Raw genomic sequence first — 21,868 nt, forward strand, 5'->3', positions numbered from 1 at the left:
GTTAGATGCAGCCAGCTAAAGATCTCATTGTCTTATATATCGGCAGCACTTTTTCTCTGTCACAGCTGGTGCTGAAAGCCATATGTCATAAATTCCCTCTTTCCCCAAAGTTTAAAACCCTTGATGAATGGAAAACAAATGGGTATTGTTGAACCCAGGGACCCATAGGTTCCCAAGAGAATTTTCCATTATAATTTATAGTAATATTGTGAAAAGTCATACTTTTCCTACCCATGTGACTTTTCTTCCATTTTCCATTTGCCTACTCCCTATAATTTTGCCAAAAACTTTATTCCATTATTCTGTTCAATAAACTAAGAGTGCTTACCTCACTTGCACTCAAGAATAAGAAAATCTCACAGGATTTGCATTTGATGATCAGTTGATATGATTCATTTTTTCTGGGTTTATCAAATAAGAATCACCAGCAAACAGATAGTTGTTTAGAATTTAAGACAGATTCAGCAATTTTATATTAATATATATTCCCTAGATTCATATATATACCCAAACTCATATTTTTTAATGCATCAGCTTTTACAGTTGTCAAGCATTCCCTTAAAAGGCAAGGCTAAATTAATATGATAAATAATGAGAGAGGATTGAGTATAATTTGGAGGTATAATTGTGAAGATTTTACATTTTGCACCAGGTATTCTATCAAATCATGTGAAATTCTAATTTGTGACCAAACACCCATATTCATTTTCACAGCAGAGATGATGTATTCAGTTCCTCCCAGTTCTTTTCAGAGGGATACTGTTGTGTCGTTTTATACTTAATCTATATACTTGGTATGTCACTATTTCTATTTTGCTGTGTGAATTATAAAAGTCTCCTACCTAATATTCTAGAACAAAATGAAGTAATATGTCATTTGTGACAGCAGCAATTTCTAAGCCACAGATCCATTTAATATAAGTGATTATACTTGGATTCTAAAATCATCCAAGATTTATAATCAGATTCCAGGAACTTGATGAAAAAAACCCTGAGTTACTCTCTTGCTTTTCCAGAGAGTAATACTGGGTCATCAATGTCTATGCAAGTTTCCAGAGAATATGCCAAAATTCTTGTGTGTTAGACACTCCCAAATATGAAAAATTAGTGAGCACTGTTTTAATGGGGCAGATTATATCTGCTCTACCTACCTTATAAGCTTGTGAAAATTTTAAATAATTTACAGAACAAAGCATATGAAGTGTTAGTATAATGTTAGGTATTATTAGTAAACATAGCATCTTAAATTACAGATATGATCAGAGAACTATAAATCTGATCACATCTGTCACTTAAGAAGTTACATCTAATACTATTTTCTGATAATAAGTAGACATACATTCTGTTCACAAACCAGGAGGAGCAAATTCCAAAGCCCTGATCTCATTATTCACTGCCAGAGTAAAACCAACCTACCTTGGAAACCTGCTTTGAAGTGAGATTTCTAGGGCCTGGACTTTATCTCCTGAACCCCTTCCCCCCACTTGCTTTATTTAAAATATGTAGGGGAGAATATTTTACTAAGTCCTTATTTTGCCCCACTCTCAAGAATAAGGGTTAATGACTACAACAGTCTCAGTGTGTCCTGTGTCCAGTATAGCTGTGCTAGTTGTTTATGCCTGGCATCCATTGTTTGATCAGAACCTGTGTTAGACAATCCTATGAGCAGGTGCCATCTTTATTATCGTTCCTATTTTATAAATGATCACATTGAGAGTTAAATAAAATACCCAAGGTCACACAGCTAATAAATGCTAGAGCCAGTACTTGAAACTCAAGTCTGTCTCCAGACTCTGTGCTCTTAACCATGACACTATTAACAAGTGGCTGAGTGCAAGGAAGAGTCAAGTCTAAGATGTGTAGGTGAATCAGATAAATGAAAGGGAGTACAAAGGAGAAATGACAGAAGCCCAAAGGCAATTCTGTCTGCTCTGTCCCTGGAGAAGACCTGGATGGACCCTCTGTAACTAAATATTAGCATTCAAGGAGCGTTAAAGCTGGATGGGTTCTTGAGAATAGACTACTGCCTTCATTACACAGAGGAAGAAAATAGAGTACCAGAGCAAGTGTGTGAGTTGCTAATTCATTCATCCAATCATTCATTTCATCAAGTACTGTGCTAGGAGACAGGGAAACAATCATAAACAGGACTTTATGGAAATCATATTTTTAGTCAGTAAAATGTAGGAAAAATAGAAATTACGAAACAACAAAAATACAAGATATTAGAAGACAGCAGATATGCCTCAAGTGGCCTGCTTCCCACATAGGAGGTCTCAGGCTCAGTCCCTGGTACCTCCTAAAAACAAACAAAAAACCCTCAAATAACAAGCAAACAAACAAAAAATCCAACTCAGGGGAGTCAATGTGGCTCAGTGGTTGAGCACTGGTTTCCCACACAAGAGGTCTGGAGTTCAACCCCCCAGCCCCAGTACCTGAAGAGAAAAAAAAAAAAAGATAAGGCAAAACTTATGAAAATCCAGAGATTTTCCCTGGGGAGGTTCTTGAAGACTTCCCAGAGGAAATGGCATTTGAGCTGATTCTTGAAAGATGAGTAGGAGATTGTCAGATGGAGAATGGGAAGAAAATTATTCCAGGCAGTCCAGGAAATTGATAGTTTAGTAAACACTAAATCCTCCAGCTCCTGATTCAGTCCAGCACTCATCCCTCCATACTGCCAGACAAGTAGACACAATATTATCCCTACATTTTACAGATGAAGAAACTGAGCACAGAGAGGTTAAGTATCTTGCCCACGTTCAAGAGCAGGTAATAACTAAGCTTCAGAGTCCATGACCTTAAATACACTGTGTTGTACTGCTGATGCACTAAGGTGTGCCCAAAATGCTTCCAAAAGCTGAGGTGAAAGAACTGTGCTGGGTTCCTTTCAGGAGTGATGAGAGGCCTGCTTCCAACTTAGAGCTACACTTGGTCCTCTGAACAACAGGGCACCATCTCTTCTCAGATCCTCTCCAAGTCTTTAATGACTTCTCTTGAGTAAATGCTTTCTAAAGAGTATTCATGTCTCCATAAGCTCAAACAATACTTTACCTGCATTTTTAGATCAGTTTCCTACACAAAAAATTGAAAGTAAGCGTAAGTAAAGTTTATAATAAATAGCTGCCTATTTCTTATCAATCATTTTATATTCATTCATTCATGTTTTTCCCCAAGAAATACTGATTGAGAGCCTACTCTGGGCTATGGGGATCCAGCAGTAAGTCAAACAGTCCAAAGCCCTTCTCTTGTAAAGGTCATATTCTTAAACTAAGCAGGTTAACTCTTTGGAGTCATGCCTCTGCTATCTCCATGTGAGAAGAGGGTCTTTGCTCTACGTTTGAGTAATTAAATGGCCCCATCACAGGCTTCATGGACATGTGACTTGTGCAGTCCTGAATGGCCTTGGGTTTTGAAGGGCTCCATTAGTTTTAATGCTTTCCTATCACCTGTCAATTTGAAATTCTTAGTAATTTATGACCAACGGCACCACATTTTCATTTTGCACTGGGTTCTGCAAAATGTATAACTTGACCTGAATAGTCCTTTAAGTTTTCTTGCTGTAAAACAAAAAACTGCTTGTAGCTCGAAGTGGCTGTTTTTCCAATCACATTTCAGGAATCTCTGGGACATGTTTGCATCAGAAATTACACTCAAGGTTCCAAGATAATGGGTCAAGGTTACTTCCTCCTTCCCCCTCTCACTCCAGGAGTCACTTTGTTTTTTTGGTCAGATTGTGATATAGGCAGCTGGATTCCAGATTCTTCCATGCCCTTTGTACCCTCAGTGTCCAAACCCATTGGATTTCTCCCTTTCTCAAAACTTGCTCTGTAGAAAGCATAAGGCCAACTAATTCTTATCAAAAAGCAATGACTGGTAAGATTTAAAGTGGTATTATCTTCTTGTGATATTTCAATTTTAACCAAGTACAAAACTCATTTGATTATGCCCAGAGATGAGGAGCTGATAGGAGAATTCCAAGGCAAAGTCAATGGGGGCTAGAGGCTGTGCAGCAGGGGAAGGGGAGAGGAGGAGGTGAGATGAAAGGGAAGGAGAAATCTTTCCATTGCTCCTGATTCCTATTTTTGAAAGACCACTCCTGGCTGGAATAAAATGGAATTGCTCTGCCCTTTTGAATGTGGATACTGTAAACCAGATAGAAAAGGTAAACTGAAAACTAGGACACAGACCTCAAAGCCCAAAGACATGAGTCAATGTTTCAAAGGGGAACTGGGACATAAACATCTCTGTGAATTAGTATGGCAGGGGAATCATCCTGTCCATGCCCTAGTTAACACTCTTCGTGATTGTCTGTGCCGATTCAGACTGTTCAGATGAGGAGACAAGACTATCCACGTGCTTTTTTTTTTTTTTTCTTTTGCCCTGATTTTTCGTCTTCCTTCCCTGTGAGCCCTCTTTGTTCCTGGCTGATCAATTATGTTTCATTGTTATTGATCTTTTGGTAGCTATTCCTGCAATTTTTTAATAAGAAAACCAGTACGAGGGTGTTGACAATGATGGATCAACAGTCTAAGAAGACACATCACTAGACATAGACATCTTCAGTTAATTCAGCAGAGTCAGCTTGCTGGAGATAGCTGCTTGGAGCAAATGCATTGGATTATGGTGACTTTTTTTCTCCATGATCTTGTTGTTTGAGTTCAGGCAAAGAATGACTGGAATGAGAGACTCCTAAAAGAGGAGATAAATGTCATGAGGCTAAATTATTCATTGAGCTAGGGAAGGGAGCTGGAGATGGAAGAGTCTGGGAGTAGATTTTTTCTTTTTTTAGCAAAATTTTTATTGTCTTTTTTTAAAAAGGTACATAGATTACACAAAGTGTTACATTAAAAAATTTTAAGAGCTTCCCATGTACCCCACTCCACACACACCCACACTGCTCCCACATTAACAACTTCTTTCATCATTGTGGCGCATTCATTGCATTTGGTGAATACATTTTGGAGCACTGCTACACCGCATGGATTATAGTTTACATTGTAGTTTATACTCTCCCCCAGTCCATTCAGTGGGTTATGGCAGGAGATATAATGTCCTGCATCTTTCCCTGCAATATCATTCAGGACGTGGCTTTCGAGGGCCAAACTTCCTTCCAGGAAATAAAACAGGATGTGCAGGGTCAAAGAGCATGTGTGTAAGAAGGCTTCACCCAGTTCAGGCAGGGTTGCAAGGTGTGGCCTGGACTTTGTGTAAAAAATGGTACGCCACTGTGAGGGATAAGTGTCAGGGACAAGAGATGTAGACATGGGATATCATCATTTCTTGGACACATTATTTAGTAACAAAAAGAGGCGGAAAGTATAAGATTCACCTTTTAGGGCTATAAAAGAGATGAGAGCGTTAAAATATCCATACAATCGTCATCAAAAGAGACTCAGCAGATTTGGCTCAATGGGTAGAGCATCTGCCTAATACATGGGAGGTCCAGGGTTCAAGCTCCTGTCCTGTGTGGTAAGTTGGCCCATGTGCAGTGCTGATGCATGCAAGGAGTGCCATGTTACGCAGGGGTGTCCCCCACGTAGGGGACTCCCACGCACAAGGAGTGTACCCCGTAAGGAGAGCCACCCTGCGCGAGAAAAAGTGCAGCCTGCCCAGGAGTGGCACCGCACACATGGAGAGCTGACGCAGCAAGATGACACAACAAAAAGATACAGATTCCCGTGCCGCTGACAAGAATACAAGTGGACACAGAAAACACACAGCAAATGGACAAAGAGAGCAGACAACTGGGGAGGGGGGGAAGAAATATAAAAAAAGAGACTCAAAGTGACTGTATCAAAACATAGGGTGGTGCAGGGCAGAAAAAGCAGAACTATTTCACTGGGTTGGTGTGTTCACTAAGCAAGGCCATGGGGGTAGGGTGGGATGGGGAAGGGGGACAGGCATTAATTGTCAGAGCGGTGCCAGTTACATAGACACTTAGGAGTGGAGCGGATTCTGTCTTCAAGGCCTGGCTGTCTGGAGCTTCAGTTGAGGCAGGGGCCAATTTGGATTGGCAGAAGCTCACAAAGTTGTAATAACTGTGCCGTTAATATTTTGGGGGAAACCATATCATTCCTAGTCTCTTGATCTGAGAAACATCTCTTATATAATCTTTTTTTTTTTTTATCCAACCTCCCCTGCAGCTTTTTGCTTGCTGTCTGCTTTCTGTGTCCATTCTTCTGTGTCTGTATTTTATTTTTATTTATTTATTTCCCTCCCCCCTTGCAACTTGCTTGCTGTCTGCTCTCTGTGTCCACTCATTGCGTGTTCTGCATTCTTGCTTGTCTCCCTTTTTGTTGTTTCACCTTGCTGAGTAAGCTCTCTGTGGTGCTTGTGGGCCAGGGGCTCTCTGCAGCATGCGGGCAAGCCTGCCTTCACAAGGAGGCCCTGGGACGTGAACCCATCTAATATAATCTTTTACTATTGAGATTACTGTTATATAATCTTTTTTACTATCTAATGAGAATTAAAGCTCAAACTTTCCTCCCAAGACAATGTATAAAAAGCGCTTAGCAGAATTTGTTACTTTGAAAAATTCACTGTAGTTAAAAAGCTATTGTGTAATGAAAACAGACTTCAAAAATCCTCTTCATTCAAAATTTGCAGCCCCCTCTTCTGTCAATAAGGAAAACCCACTAATGGTACTGGATAGATGCAGAACTATTATCGTAGTTCTCCAGGAAGTACTTAGGACTTGAAAGCTGCCAGACTACATATGGGGAATAAGGGAGAGAGAAAGCAGCAAGAAGAGCCTGTTTGGGGGAGAAATACTAAGTTTTATTTTAGATATGACATGGTGAAGCTGACAGTGGGGGACTGTCCAGCAGGCCTGGAGAGAGATTGAAGCTATGAATAGAGGTCCTCTGCTTAGAAACTGCTCACCGAAGGCATGAGCAGGAGAGTCCATGAAGGGAGAGTGGGAGGCAAGAGAGGAGGGTGGAGGTCAGAACCCTGGAGAACGCCACATGGAGGGGGTGGGAGAAGGGAGTGTAGGCAGAGTATTGAAAAGGTGAACCAGAGAAATGGGATTAAAATCACACGATCTGTGTCACAGAAGTGGAGAAAGAAAAGTGATCAATAGCATTGAGTGACCAGTACACTGACAGGAAAAAAGTCCTTGGACTCAGCAAATTGAGCTCACAGATGACCTTTAGGAGTCCAACTTCACTAGATTTCTAAGAACGGAAGCCAGATTGGAGAAGGTTGAGGCATGACTGATTGCAGAGAAAGTCAGTGATGATTTTCTTTTGTGCAGTTTGATTTGAAATTCTACTGCCAAAAGGCAAAGATTAAAGGAATTAGGTTTAAGAAGGTACTGTCAGGCTCCTGACAGCCAATAAGGGGACCGGAGAAGGTAGACTAGGCTTGTCAATATTTTTTTGCAGGCCTTTGTAGTTTTCAAAGCACTTTCTTATATAGTCCTTTATTTCATCCTCATGAGAAGCCTGTGAAGTAGAAAGGGCAGGTATCAGCAGTTACATCTTACAGGTGAGCCCATTAAACCTGCAAGAAGTTGTGGCTTGCCCAGGATGCCATAGTTGATTTATGGCAGCACTGGACTGAAATCCTGTTTCCTGTTCCCTGTCCCCTGTATTCTAAGGTTTCATTTCAGCTCACAGTTAATGATCAGCCTTTTAGGCAAAGCACTAGAATTTTGGGCCTGCAGGTTCCTGTTTTGGTCGAAGTTGAATAAGATACGTGGTTACTGGTTATTTTGGGTAAGGAGGATGGGGAAAATTCAGCGGGGATAGGGTGGCTCAGAACTGGGAGAGAAAGTACATTCACTTTATCTTACCATGGAGTGGAGGTAGAATAGCTGCTTTTGGCAGCATCAGCCCCTTATCAGGTTAAGAAGAACTTACTGAGTACTAATCATATGCCTATGAGTGCAGAGAGATTTAGGGCACAAAGATCAGATGATTCACTATCTATTAACAGGACAGAGAGGGAGAGAGTTATACACAATCATGATAAGACTGGCACATTGCTCAGATAATAGACATTTAGACTTTGTTTTGGCTGCCTCTGTCATGTAGTGTTTGTTTTAAATGAATGGGTATTAGTTCAATAAAATTATTGAATGAATGAATAAAAGATAGTTAATGAAAATGTTCTGGAATTAGGTGGGTTCAGTGAAGAGTTAAAGAAGAAAATGCATAGAATAAGTGTGTGTATATGACGGGGTGGTATGGGGAGGTGGCATTCAGTAGAAAGAGGAAGACTTCTGCAGGGATCTGGGCAGCTTGGGCCAAGACTCAGAGCTTACGGAGTGCAGAACAGAGGTAGGAAGGCATCAGAGAGGCAGCTGGTGGAAATGAAACCTGGGGTTTGGGATAAGTGAGACCCAGAAGAGAGCAGTGAATGATCAGTAACTGGCTAGTTGCCACATTTCCTTCTTTTCCACATTCATGAGAGCAGCTCTCAGCCATACACCTTGCTCAGGGCTAAGTTTGTGACTGTTCTTTGCCATTTGGCAGTAGCATTTCAAATCAAACTGCGCAAAAGAAAATCAACACCGACTTTCTCTGCGATCAGTCATGCCTCAACCCCTTGCAATCTGGCTTCCATTCTCAGAAATCTAATGAAGCTGTACTGTTAAAGGTCATCTATGAGCTCAATTTGCCAAGTCCAAGGACTTGTTTTTCTTTTCAGTGTACTGGTCACTTGATTCTATTGATCATTTTTCTTTCTCCACTTCTGTGACACAAATACTGTGATTTTAATTCCACTTCTCTAAAATACTAAGTTCCTTTTGAGCATAGATGTTTACTTAAAATGTTTGGTAATATTTGAATTGTTTTTCCAGATAATGCTCTTCTAGTAATGGACTCCACATACTCAAGAAAGCAGTATGGTGTAGTGGTTAATGGAATCAATAGTGAATGGATAAGAGAATGAGTAATGACTGAATAAGAGATATGGGTTCTGGGATTAGATGGCTTAGGTTCAAATCCCAATTCTGCCATTTACTATTGTGTGATCTTGGGCAAGGTATAGTTTATTTGTAAAATGAACATAAAAGTACTTACCTTATCTGGTCATTTTAAGGATCAAGTGACTTAATACATATAAAATACTAGATAAACTGGTCCTTAAGTATTCAATAAATATAAACTATTATAGAAGTGCTTGGTTTCTCTTAATTATCTTGGGGCAGAGCCACCAAATGTGATTCGCTGAGCTCTTTTTAAAATAACACTTTAATTGAGATATAATTTACCTTCCCTAAAAATCTACCATTTTAAAGTGTTTGATTCAGTGGTTTTTAGAACATCCCACAGAGTTATGCAATCATCACCACTATCTGATTTTAGAACATTTTCCTCATCCCAAAAAGAAACCCCAAACCTTGGACTCATTAGCAGTCACTCCCCTTCCCCTCCCTCCTTCTTCTCAACCCCTGGTAACCACTAATCTACTTTCCGTCTCATGGATTTGGCTATTCTAGACATTTCAAATAAATAGAACCAGAAAAATGTGTGGTCTGTGAATGACTTTTTGTATTTACCATAACGTCTCCAAGGTTCATCCATGATGTAGCATGGATTAGTACTTCATCACATCTTATGTAGTATGGGTATTATTTTACCCATTCATCAACTGATGAACTGTTGAGTTGCTGTTTCCACTTTTGGGCTATTATGAATAATGCTGTTATGAACATTCATTTACAAGTTTTTGTGTAGTTATATATTTTCATTTTTCTTGGATGTATACCTAGGAGTGGAATTGCTCTGTTGTATAGTAGCTCTATGTATAGCTTTTATTTTTTTAAGATTTATTTATTTATTTATCCTTCCCTCCCCCTGAAGCTTATTTTGATGTCTGATCTCTGTGTCCAGTCACTGTGCATTTTTTCTGGGTCTGCTTGTCTCCCTTTGTTGCATCATCATGCTGCGTCGGCTCTCTGTGGCGCATGGGCCAGCTTGTCTTCACAAGGACATCCTGGGGCGTGAACCCGGGGCCTCCCATATGGTAGATGGGAGCCCAACTGATTGAGCCACAGCCTCGTCCCCCTGTATAACTTTTGAAGGACTGTCAAACTGTTCTCAAAGTGGCTACACCATTTTACATTCCCACCAGCAATGAATGGGAATTTCTCCACATTCTCATCAACACTTATGATTATCTTTTTTTTCAAAGATTTATTTATTTATTTCTCCCCCGCTCCCTCTCTCCTCCCCCCTAAATTTGTAGTAATTTGTTATAGCGGCAAATACAGAACTAATACAATCTGTAACTGTTCTAATTACAGAATTGAGTAATCCAGATTTTCGTATTAGTCTTTCCTAAGGAGTGGATCCTGTTCTAGTCACTTGAATGTATAGAAATGAATTGGTCTTCCATATCTTAAAGGCTTATGAATCTGCATTTGACTCGAGGAACGTAACTTGCAATGCTTTTGGTATTTATTTCTTCACCTGTCCCAATCCAGTCATTTAAAAGCCCTTTTCCATATCTAATACTGGTTTTAACATTGGCAAATCTGTATAAACTGCAAAAGAACAATGAATGTTAAAATTCTTTTTCTTTATTTGTCAAGTGTAACTTGGTCCATGATGATTATATCCTCCAGGGATGTTCCTTCATTTCTTTGTTAACACAGAGGCAAAGAATGTCGTGTGTTGGTGAAAGAAAGCCTCTCCTTTGCCCTTTTTCTGGGCAAAGCGCCTTGCCTTACTCTTCTCACATGGTACTGATGTTGCTCGGTCTCCTCACAGTTTCTGGCCCTGGCCACGACTGTTGAGCTCAGGGACAGGCACTGACCCAGCCCTTCCTGGGTACTTCTGAACCTGGGACCTGAGAGTGAGTGCTTCAGTCTCTCTCTGCTTGTGAAGCAGTGAAATATCAGGTGCAGGAGCAACTGGAGGAGCTACAGAAAAAATAAAGCTAAAGAGAGGAACAAGCGAGAATGAGTGAGCAAGAGGAAAAAACCTCACAGAGTTCAAGTCCTTGGCACAAGTTTTTCTTGAGGCCTAGTTGAATTCCAGACCTTTCCCAAGTTTATTTATATGAGCAAATAAGTTATTATTTTTTATTGTTTTCCTAATCTAGTTTGCATTGGTGGAGCTGCAAGAAAAAGAATGCTGATTAATATACTTCATGAAGGAGTGATAAGAATCTACAAAACTCAGGGGAGCCCCACACGCAAGAAGTGTGCCCCATAAGGAGAGCTGCCCAGCGCAGAAGAAAGTGCAGCCTGCCCAGGAATGGTATGACACACATGGAGAGCTGACACAGCAAGATGACGCAACAAAAGGAAACACAGATTTCCGTGCCGCTGACAACAACAGAAGCGGACCAAGAAGACACAGCAAATAGACACAGAGAACAGACAACTGGGGCGGGGGGGGGGGGGGGGGGGAGGGGGAGGAGAAGAGGAGAGAAATAAATAAACAAATCTTTAAAAAATAAATAAAGGCTCTGAGAAGTTCTACATTAAATAAACCTTTGCTCAAACAGGTAGCTTACCAAAAAAATTAATGGCTTTTAAACATATGAAAAAAAGTGCAGCCTCACTTATAAAGAAGTAAACACAAATTTAAAAAATATTCTTTTAATCAATCAGATTGGGAAATATCAAAAAGTATATTACTACACTGTTTTGGGTAGGATATGGAGAAACAGGAACTTGCATACATGATTGTAAGCAGTATAAATTGCTTTAACTTTTTTGAAGGACAATGATATTTATCAGAGATAAAAATGCACACACTTTGACAGCCTCTCCATCCCTGGTAGGATCCTCTGAGGGCAGCCATTGTTTCAACCCTCCCCAGACAGAGGCAGAGATGTTGGAGGTTTAAAGATGCAAAGCTTCCTCCGGGCTGTGGGGGAAAGTTAGCTGAAGGACTGCATTTGCTGGGCAGGCCCGAAAAGCTCAGCTTTGGGGAGCCATTGGAGAGGTTTTTGGCACCCCCCTCCAACCCCTTCCACTGGGAACTTTGAAGCCAGTATGCACCTCCAGCATAGGTCCCTGGACCTGTTTTGACTGGGAAAGATAAAATTGGGAAAGTCCTCCCCAGAGTGACCCTCCCAGGCAAAAGCAGCATGAGACAATCAAAGGAATGTTTTTTAAAAAACCCACGAAACTGTAGAGGCAAACAGTCTGGGACAAAGTCTACTGGCTTCAGATACCTAGGAGAGGGAGGTTTGTCCTCTGGGAAACAGAGGAGACAACCAAACTCCTGTAAACAGGGGAACTCCAAAACAACTAGCAACAGAAGCCCAGGATAAGACAGAGGCCTATTAACACAGGGAAAACCCTGCTACTGCATTCACCGTGGGCAGACCTTCCTGAGGTGAGGGCTAAAGTTCACAAAAATTTCTGTCTTATAACCAGCTGATTACAAAACCAAGAAACAGATATCCCAGAAAGTAAATTCCAGAGTTAACATTTTAAAACATTAAAATATACACTGTGCAACAAAAGAGTGCAAGACAAAGAAATAGGAAATGATTGCCTATCCAAAGGAAGAAGATAAAAGTCCAGAAAACACCAATGAATTATACTGTATTGTATTGTTTGGTATGTGACAGAAAATAAGGAACACTTATTCATTGCTGGCAGCAATGTAAAATACCAAACATACCAAACAAAGTCTTTTAAAAAATAATCTTAAAAATGCTAAAGAAGAGGAAGGAAAGTACAGAGAAAGGACTACAGGATATCAGGAAAACAATGAATGAATAATATGAGAATCTAAGTAAAGAGATAAAAATTTAAGAAGGAATCAACAGAACTACTGGAGTTGAAGACCATAATAACTGAAATGAAAAATGCCCAGGAATGTTCAAGAGCAGATTGGAGCTGGCAGAAGGAAGAACTAGTGAACGTAAAGATAAGACACTTAAAATGCAGGTTGAGAAATGCAAAAATCGAAAAGAAAGATGGAAAGCAAAAGTGGCGCAAGATGGCTATGGGACACCATTAAGCACACCAAAATACGTTTTATGGGACTCTCCAAAGGAGAAGAAAAAAGAAAGGGGCAGAAGGAATAGTCAAAGAAATAACAGAGAACTTCCCAAAACTTAGCATAAAATGTAAATACACATATCCAAGAAGCTCAGAGAACACTAAACAGGATTAATGTGAAGAAAAACACATCACATCACATACTGATTATACTACCAAATGCAAAAGACAAGGAGCGAGATTCTGAAAGCTGTAAGAGAAAAGCAATGTGTTACAAACAAGGGAGACTCAATAAGATTGAGCACTGATTTCTCATCAGAAACCATGGAGAAAGCAGAAGCAATGCAAGAAAGCATTGCATTGAAGTACTTAAAGTGCTCAAGGAAAGCAACTGCCAGCCAAGAATTTTTTATCTGGTGAGACTCTCTTTCAAAAATGAGGGAGAGATTAAAACATTCTCAGATAAACAAAAGCTGAGGAAGTTCATCACCACTAGACCTGCCCTACAAGCAGCACTAAAGGGAGTTTTTCAGACTGAAACAAAAGGACATTAGACGGTGGTTCAAAGTAGCATAAAGAAATAAAGACCTGAGATAAAGGTAATAATTTAGGTAATTATAAATGCCAGTATTATTGTATTGTATTGTTTGGTATGTAACTGAAAATAACAAGTGTTGGAGAGGCTGGGGGAAAATAGGAACACTCATTCATTGCGGGTGGCAGTATAAAATGGTGCAGCTGAGGTGGAAGACAGTTTCATAGTTCCTCAGAAAGCTAAGTATAGAACTACTATATGATCTGGTAATCCCACTACTAGGTATATACTCGAAAGAATTGAAAGCAGGGACTCAAACAGATATTTTCATACGAATGTTCACAGCACCATTATTCACAATTGCCAAAGATGGAAGCAACCCAAGTGCCCATCAACCAATGAATGGATATGTAAAATGTGGTATTTACACACAATGGAATATTACTCACAGGTAAAAAGGAATGAAATCCCAATATATGCAACAACATGGATGAACCTTGAAAACATCACGTTAAGTGAAATAAGCTGGACACAAAAGAACAAATATCGCATGATCTCACTGATTTGAAACAATTTGAATAAGTAAACTCATCGGATCAGAATTTAGTGTCTAGGTTACCAGGGGATGGGATGGGGTTAGAGAATGGAAGTTAAGGCTTAAAATGTACAGGGCTCCTATTTGGAATGATGGAAATGTTTTGGTAATAGATGGTGGTGATGATAGCACAACACTGTGAATGCAGATAACAGCACTGAAATATATATATCTGAATATGATTAAAAGGGGGAAATGTTAGATTATGCATATGGTAACAATAATTTTTAAAAATGCATGGAAATACACTACTCAAATCGTGAGCCTAAGTTAAAACCATAGACTTTAGTTTATAGTACAATTATGAAAATGTCCTAACATCAATTGTAACAAAAATTCCACACCAATGCAAGGTGCTGGTAGTAGGGTAGTATATGCAAATCCTATAGTTCGTACATGATTGTTTGTAAACCCACAGCTTCTCTAATAAAGAAAAAATGTTAATGCTTCTATATGTGTGTGATGGAAGAATACACAAGCAACTGGTAACAATTATTGATTCTAACAAGAGGAATTGGGCATCAGAAGGTGAAGTAAGAAGAAATCTTGCTTTTCATTTAGTGTCCTTCCCTACTGTTTGGAGTTATATCATATATATGAATTTCTTTTTTTAAAAAAGCCAGAAACTGGCTTAACTTTTTTTTTTAACCCAATAACTCCTAAATTATGTAATTCTATATTTCCCCCCTGAATTGCATCCTGCAGATGTACCTTGGGAAACACTTCTTGGTTCACTTTCATTGTACCATTTTTGAGGATCCAATAGTTTCCTTGAGTCTAGGAATATACTAGTTTGAGATGAATTTGATCTGAGGGTACAGGCAACCCTTTTTACAAATTCTTCTACTGCATCTTCAACTTTGCCTAGTATGTTTTGGAGGTTTGAATTAAGCAGAAGCATTCTGAGTTCAGATATGCCAAAAAGGCTAAGAGCTTGTTAATCTTGTCTCTCTTCCAAAAATCTCTGCTGCTGCAGTAAAGTAAAGTTGTTTTTTCCATACAACATTCACTGTTAACTGGCCTAAATTTACTCTTTCCTTTCTCTCTTTCCTATAAACCAGTTTTATGCTGATGCACCAGTGTTTGCTTGTACTGTTGCTGAGCTCTTTGCTATTTAATATTTGTGATAATATTTTCCTATTGTAATGATGACCTTTTATTGAGAGAACAGTATGTGTCTGGTACTGTAAAAGACACTTTGCAAACATTATCTCTATTACTTACAACAACCTTGCAAGAAAGATATTATTCCTATTTTACTAAGGAGGAAACTGAGGTTCCACGTCACTGAATTGAAGGCTTGAAAGTGGTTAAAATGGGTTATATTTTATACATGTTATCATTATTTTAAAAATTTTAGGGGAAGGGGGTGGGGTATTTGGAAATCCCCTATATTTTCAATGTAACATTTATGTAATCTAAAACTTCTTTAAAAATAGAGAAAAACATTTTTTAATTGACTTGCCCACGATTACTCAGCTTTGAAGGGATAGGGATGGATCTGGAATTCAACCCCACATCTTCGACCCTCAAAAAAGCCTGTGCTCTTTCTGCTAAAGTCTCACACCTTACTCTATTTATGGTGTTTCCTCAACAAGTATTTTTTTGCTACTTTAAATGTATCCCAAACAAGATTTTTCCAGTTCTTCAGGATTGTGCTAATGAAGCTGTCAGAGGTTGATAAAAATGTTATTAATGTGTCCTATAACAAAGATGAGTTGTCAAGGTTCAAGTCTTACCCTTTTTAATGATATATTTTGAAACAAACTTGCAAGAAAATCTGTTGTGGTCTGAGCCTATCATCATTTTCATTTCAGCTGAAGAAATGTAACTGCCCAAACTGATTCAATTAAAATAAAATTTAGACTTGAGAAAGTTACAGGTCCAAAGGAATAAAACGTAAAATTTCTCATATATGGGTTTAAATATTCCAGCAGTCCAAGAAACATCTGGGTGTCTGCAGTTATTTACAAACTGAATTGTCTTTGCTCCTCAGGAGTTACTGAGATGAAGGATTTATTCATCTCGGCATTAACTAATCTCAACCAAAGATGTATTGTCCACCCCAAATTTGTGAAACTTTTCAAAGGAGTGAGATACACATGCCTTTTGTTTAGCAAGACAGGACATCAACTGAACCTAATGTACTCATCCAGTAACATTTAACAAGATCCACAGTCCACTGGGCTCTTGTTTGCCTTGGGCATATAATGAGAATTTTTCAGCAATTAGTTTTTGCAGAATTTCTACTTTTAAGATCCCTGTAGCAACCAGTGAAATTCAGTAATGGCTAATTAGATTGTTTTCATTGTTTTTTCTTTTAACTTTACTATCAGACTCTTCCATCAGCACTGTTTTCAGCCATTCTAATTCTCTTTCTAGATTGCCTAAATTAGTGTTTTCCAAATTGTCTTTGGGGGAAACTAGTCCCAAAAGATGCTCTGCAAATTAGAGTTTAACCATCAAATAAGTTTGGGAAATGCTGCATTCACAACCCCTTTTTGTATAGTCCCAATGTGCATAAACATAATAAAGGCTCTGAGAAGTCCCATAGTAAAGAAACATGTTTACCTTGTTTTCATCCAGCTTAACCAAAGATGTCCCTTTTCTATTTTCTAAATATACTTTAAATTTAGAGCAGGTATATGCTTACAAAAAATTATTCAGAAAGTACAGAGTTCTCATAATATTCCCCCCACTTCCACATATAGTTTCCCCTATTATTAACATTTTGCATGGGTGTGGTTTGTTACAATTTTTTTTTCCTTTTTTTCCTTTTTTTGGTCTTTATTTATTTTTTAAATATTTCATTCAAAAAATATGAGGTCTCCAAATACCTCCCCACCCCCCTCACCCCACTCCTCCCCCCATAACAACAATCTCCTCCATCATCATGAGACATTCATTGCATTTGGTGAATACATCTCTGAGCACCACTGCACCTCATGGTCAATGGTCCACATCATAGCCCACACTCTCCTACAGTCCACCCAGTGGGCCATGGGAGGACATACAATGTCCGGTAACTGTCCTGCAGCACCACCCAGGACAACTCCAACCCCCGAAAACGCCTCCACATCTCATCTCGTCCTCCCACTCCCTACCCCCAGCAGCCACCATGGCCACTTTCTCCACACCAATGCCACATTTTCTTCGATTACTAATCACAATAGTTAATGAATAGAATATCAGTAAGTCCACTCTAATGCGTACTCTATTCCTTCATCCTGTGGACCTTGGAAATGGTTGTGTCCACTCAACATCTATATCAAGAGGAGGCTTAGATTCCACATGCATGCTGGATGCAATCCTGCTTTCAGTTGTAGGCACTCTTGGCTCCCTGATGAGCCAATATTATTATAATAATTATACTATTAATTAAAGTGCATGGTTTACAGTAGGATTTAATCTGTGTTGTTCAGTTCTGTGGGTTTTTAAAAAAATTATTATGATAACATATATACCACACAAGATTTCCCATTTTAACCACTTTTTTTTTTTTTTTTAGTTAGGCCAGTAATTTATTCAGGTAGGGAGGGAAGAGAAATGGCAGAAAATAATAGAGCAGGGGTCCCAGGTAGAGAGGAAGGGGCTGAAAAGTGATAAAGAGGGCTCATTTACAGGCTACAATTTCCAATTATAGGTTATAAATGCCCAGGTTTTACTCGCGTGGTGGTCCAAGTGGGGTAGAAGCAGCTGGAACCCTTGTCCAGAGGTAAGAGAGCACGAGAGCCCCATTTTAACCACTTTCAAGTATATAATCCATTTAAGCATATAATTACATTCCCAATGTTGTGCTACCATTAACATCTATTGCCAAAACTTTTCCCATCACCCCAAAAAGAAACTCTCTACCTGTTAGGCATTAACACCTTATTCCCAATATGCCTAGCCCCTGGTAACTTGTAATCTACTTTCTGTCCTGATGAATTTGCACATTCTAGTTATTTCATCTGTGTGATCCTACAATATTTGTCCTTTTGTGTCTGGTATATTTCATTCAACCTGATGTCTCCATGGTTTATCCATATTATAGCATGTATCAAAACTTCATTCCTTTTTTTTAGGCTGAATAATATTTCATTGTGTAGAGATATCATATTTTGCTTCATTTGGTGATGGATACTTGGGTTGCTTTCACCTTTTGGCTATTTTTAATAATCCTGCTATGAGACTTAGTGTGCAAATATCTGTTTGAGTCTCTGCTTTCAATTCCTTGGGTATATACCTAGAAGTGGGATTGCCATGTTAAGTGGTAATTCTACACTTTCTGAGGAACTGCAAAATTGTTTTCCACAGTGGATGCTCCATTTCCCTCTTTTCTTTTTCATTAATGCCTATTAAATCCCACAGTGAGTTTCACTTTGGAAAACACTGACTTGGGCCATTATAGAGTCAAGGAACTGTTTTCCACTTAGCCATTCTTACAGTGAGACCACTGGCTAGTTTGGGCATGCAGAACGGAACTCCAGGCTTGAAGTGAGACTCCTGACACAGTGCCCGATATGTGTAGGGACTCACTAAATGTTCAAAGAATGAATGATTCCTTTTAAAAAAAAAAACAAAACCTTTTATATTTTAGAACAGTTTTAGATTTACAGAAAAATGGTGCAGCTAGTACAGAGTTCCCATCTACCCCTTACCTCGTTTCCCCTATCATTAGCATCTCATATTAGTATGGTGCATTTGTCACAATTAGTGAACCCATATAAATGCATTGTTACTAACCACAGCCCACGTTTTATTTCTATTTCCTTAGTTTTTCACCTAATGCCCTTTTTCTCTTTCAGGATCCTATCCAGGGCAGCACATTACATTCAGTGGTGAGGGTTTCTCGCACTTCCCTTGTTTTACATGACCTTGACAGTTTTGAGGAAGACTGATTAGGATGATTCCTTTTAACTTTTTTCCTTTCCACCTTCTAGCTTCTAATTTACAGCAATAAACTGTCAGCGTGTTTCACAGTTTGTGCGTAAACTTGCTAACAAAATCCCTCAAATAGGAAATGTGGAACCCCGGAATTGGGAGAGGCAGGAGCACAAGCAAACGCTAAATAAACCAGCATGTACACAGTATTGCAAATGCGTCACTAATCTTTTCTCCTTTTCTGCTTTTTCTATCTTCTGTTGTCACTAGCAAGTGCCTTGACAGTGAGGAAATGAGATTTTTCAGCTTTTCACATCCCCCTGTGAATCCTGTTTAGATTAAATTTCTTCTCTGTTTCAAGAGCACAGTAGGGAAAAAACAAAGCCAAATGGGACTTGACTTTGGCAAACACTTGCACTCTTCCGGTCTTCGTCTCTGGTCTTTGTCTGAAAATGGAGGAAAGCGTTGCAAGGGTCATTCTGGTATTTTAACAATCCCTGTTGACTGTGCCTAGAAATCTTACTATGAGGTCCCTAGGCACCATGGAGAAAACAAAATCTTCTCTGGTATTAAAATCACTGGGGCTTTCCTTTCCATCAGTGAAATAAGATTTAAAGATTTAAACAAATCAAGTGAATGTCCACGGCTTTCTTTTCTTCTTTCTCTCTTTTATTTTTTTCGTAATGTCCTTGTGCTTTTCCCCCTGGATTTTCTTTGCTAATTATTATGGTCTTTCAACATCAAGGTTTTCTTGCCAAAACTGCTGCTTCTTTCTTAAGGGATTCAGTTACTTCTTTTAAATAGTTCTGACTCTTAAGTTTCGTTTTCCAGGGCAGCCAAGTTTTTCTGGGAGTCTTTTTTTTTTTAAAGATTTATTTATTTATTTAATTTCCCCCCCTCCCCTGGTTGTCTGTTCTTGGTGTCTATTTGCTGCGTCTTGTTTCTTTGTCCGCTTCTGTTGTCATCATCGGCATGGGAAGTGTGGGCGGCGCCATTCCTGGGCAGGCTGCTCTTTCTTTTTCACGCTGGGCGGCTCTCCTTAGGGCGCACTTCTTGTGCGTGGGGCTCCCCCACGCGGGGGACACCCTTGCGTGGCACGGCACTCCTTGCGCGCATCAGCACTGCGCATGGCCAGCTCCACACGGGTCAAGGAGGCCCGGGGCTTGAACCGCGGACCTCCCATATGGTAGACGGACGCCCTAACCACTGGGCCAAAGTGCGTTTCCCTGGGAGTCTTAAGATCATCTCTGTCTGGTCAATTCCTAAATTGAGTAAATACTAAAGTTTGGCAATAGCGGCTTGATAAATCATCTACTCTAATTGACGCTATTAGCTCTCATTGCCATCTTGTCAAAATTGTTACGCTTTCTTGAAGCATAGCTGATTGTGCCAATTGTAGAGGAAGCAGACATATTTACAAATTTCTGTTAAATCTGTCTCTGTTCTGGCCTTTTTATGAATGTTCTTGTTTGCAACAAATTTATTTATGACTCTGCCTATCCTCTTTCTCTTCTTTCCTTCTTTCTTTCTTCCACCTCCTGGTCTACTTCCACCTTCTTTCTTTTCCCTCCTCCACACTTAGCTAAGGTGAAAGTGTGAAGAATGATGTGCAGACATAAACTTCCCAGGGAGTATTTCCAAAAGAATTTTCTGAACTGAGACTTTATTTGAGAATAGGATGAGAAAGGGGGAAGGAAAGAGTTTTGGCTGTGTATTTCTGACTGAGAAATCTTTGCCACTATTAGCTTATACCTGGGGTTGGTAAAGTTTTTATGTAAAGGACTAGCTAGTAAATATTTTAGGCTTTGTGGGTCATAGGGTCTTTGTCACAATTACTCAACTCTGCTTTTGTAGCAGGAAAGTGGTCATAGACAAAACATAAATGAATGGGCATAACTGTGCTCCAATAAAACTTTATTTGTGGACACTAAAATTTGAATGTCATATAATTTCACATGTTGCAAAATTATATTTTAAAAAATGTTTTCCTAAAAATTTAGAAATTTTAAAACAGAGGGAGGGAAGCCAATGTGACTCAAGTGATAAGGCCTCTGCCTATCATATGGGAGTATCCAGCTCGATCCCTGGGACCTCCTGATGAAAAAGAAGAAGAGTAAAGTGTGCCCACATGGTAAGCCAAGTGCCTGTGCGGTGAGCCAGTGCTCGTGTGGTGAGCCAGTGCCTGTGCAAGTGAGTCATACAGCAAGATAATGATGCAACAAAAGAGAGACAAAGGGGAGAGTCAAAGTGAAGCACAGTTGACAGGGAACCTCTCTCCACATCAGAGGTCCCCAGGATCGAATCTCTCTGAATCCTGGAGGAGAAAGATGAGAAGACAAAAAAGAGAAAGAGGTATAGAAGATCACACAGCGAATGGACACAGAGAGCAAAAAAAGTAGGGCAGGGGCAGGGGAAGGGAAAAATAAATTTTTAAAATCTACAGAAAAAATAATATAAAAAATAAAAACAGAGGGAGGGACATACAAAACAGAGGAAGGGACCTGGCAATTCCAGTCCTAGGTACCTAAAAAAAATAATTGAAACCAGGGACTTGAATAGATATTTACACACAAATGTTTCTAGCAGCATCATTCAAAATAGCCAGAAAGGTGGAAACAACCCAACTGCCCATCAATAAATGAATGGATAAACAAGATGTGCTATATACATACTATACAATACTATTCAGCCATAAAAAGGAGTGGAATTCTGATACATGCTACAGCATGGATGAACCTTGAAGGCATCATGTTGAATGAAACCAGTTAGGCACAAAAGGACAAATATTATATGATCTCACTTATATGAAATACCTTGAGTAAACAAATATATAGAGACAAAGTAGGTCATAGGGTTCTAGAGACTGGGGGGAAGGTGGTGCAAATGGTAAATTATTGCTTAATGGGCACAGAGTTTCTCTTGGAGTCATGAAAAGATTTTGGTATGGATGGTGGTG

Source organism: Dasypus novemcinctus, chromosome 14 (genome assembly GCF_030445035.2).
Source record: "Dasypus novemcinctus isolate mDasNov1 chromosome 14, mDasNov1.1.hap2, whole genome shotgun sequence".
Taxonomy (NCBI): Eukaryota; Metazoa; Chordata; class Mammalia; order Cingulata; family Dasypodidae; genus Dasypus; species Dasypus novemcinctus.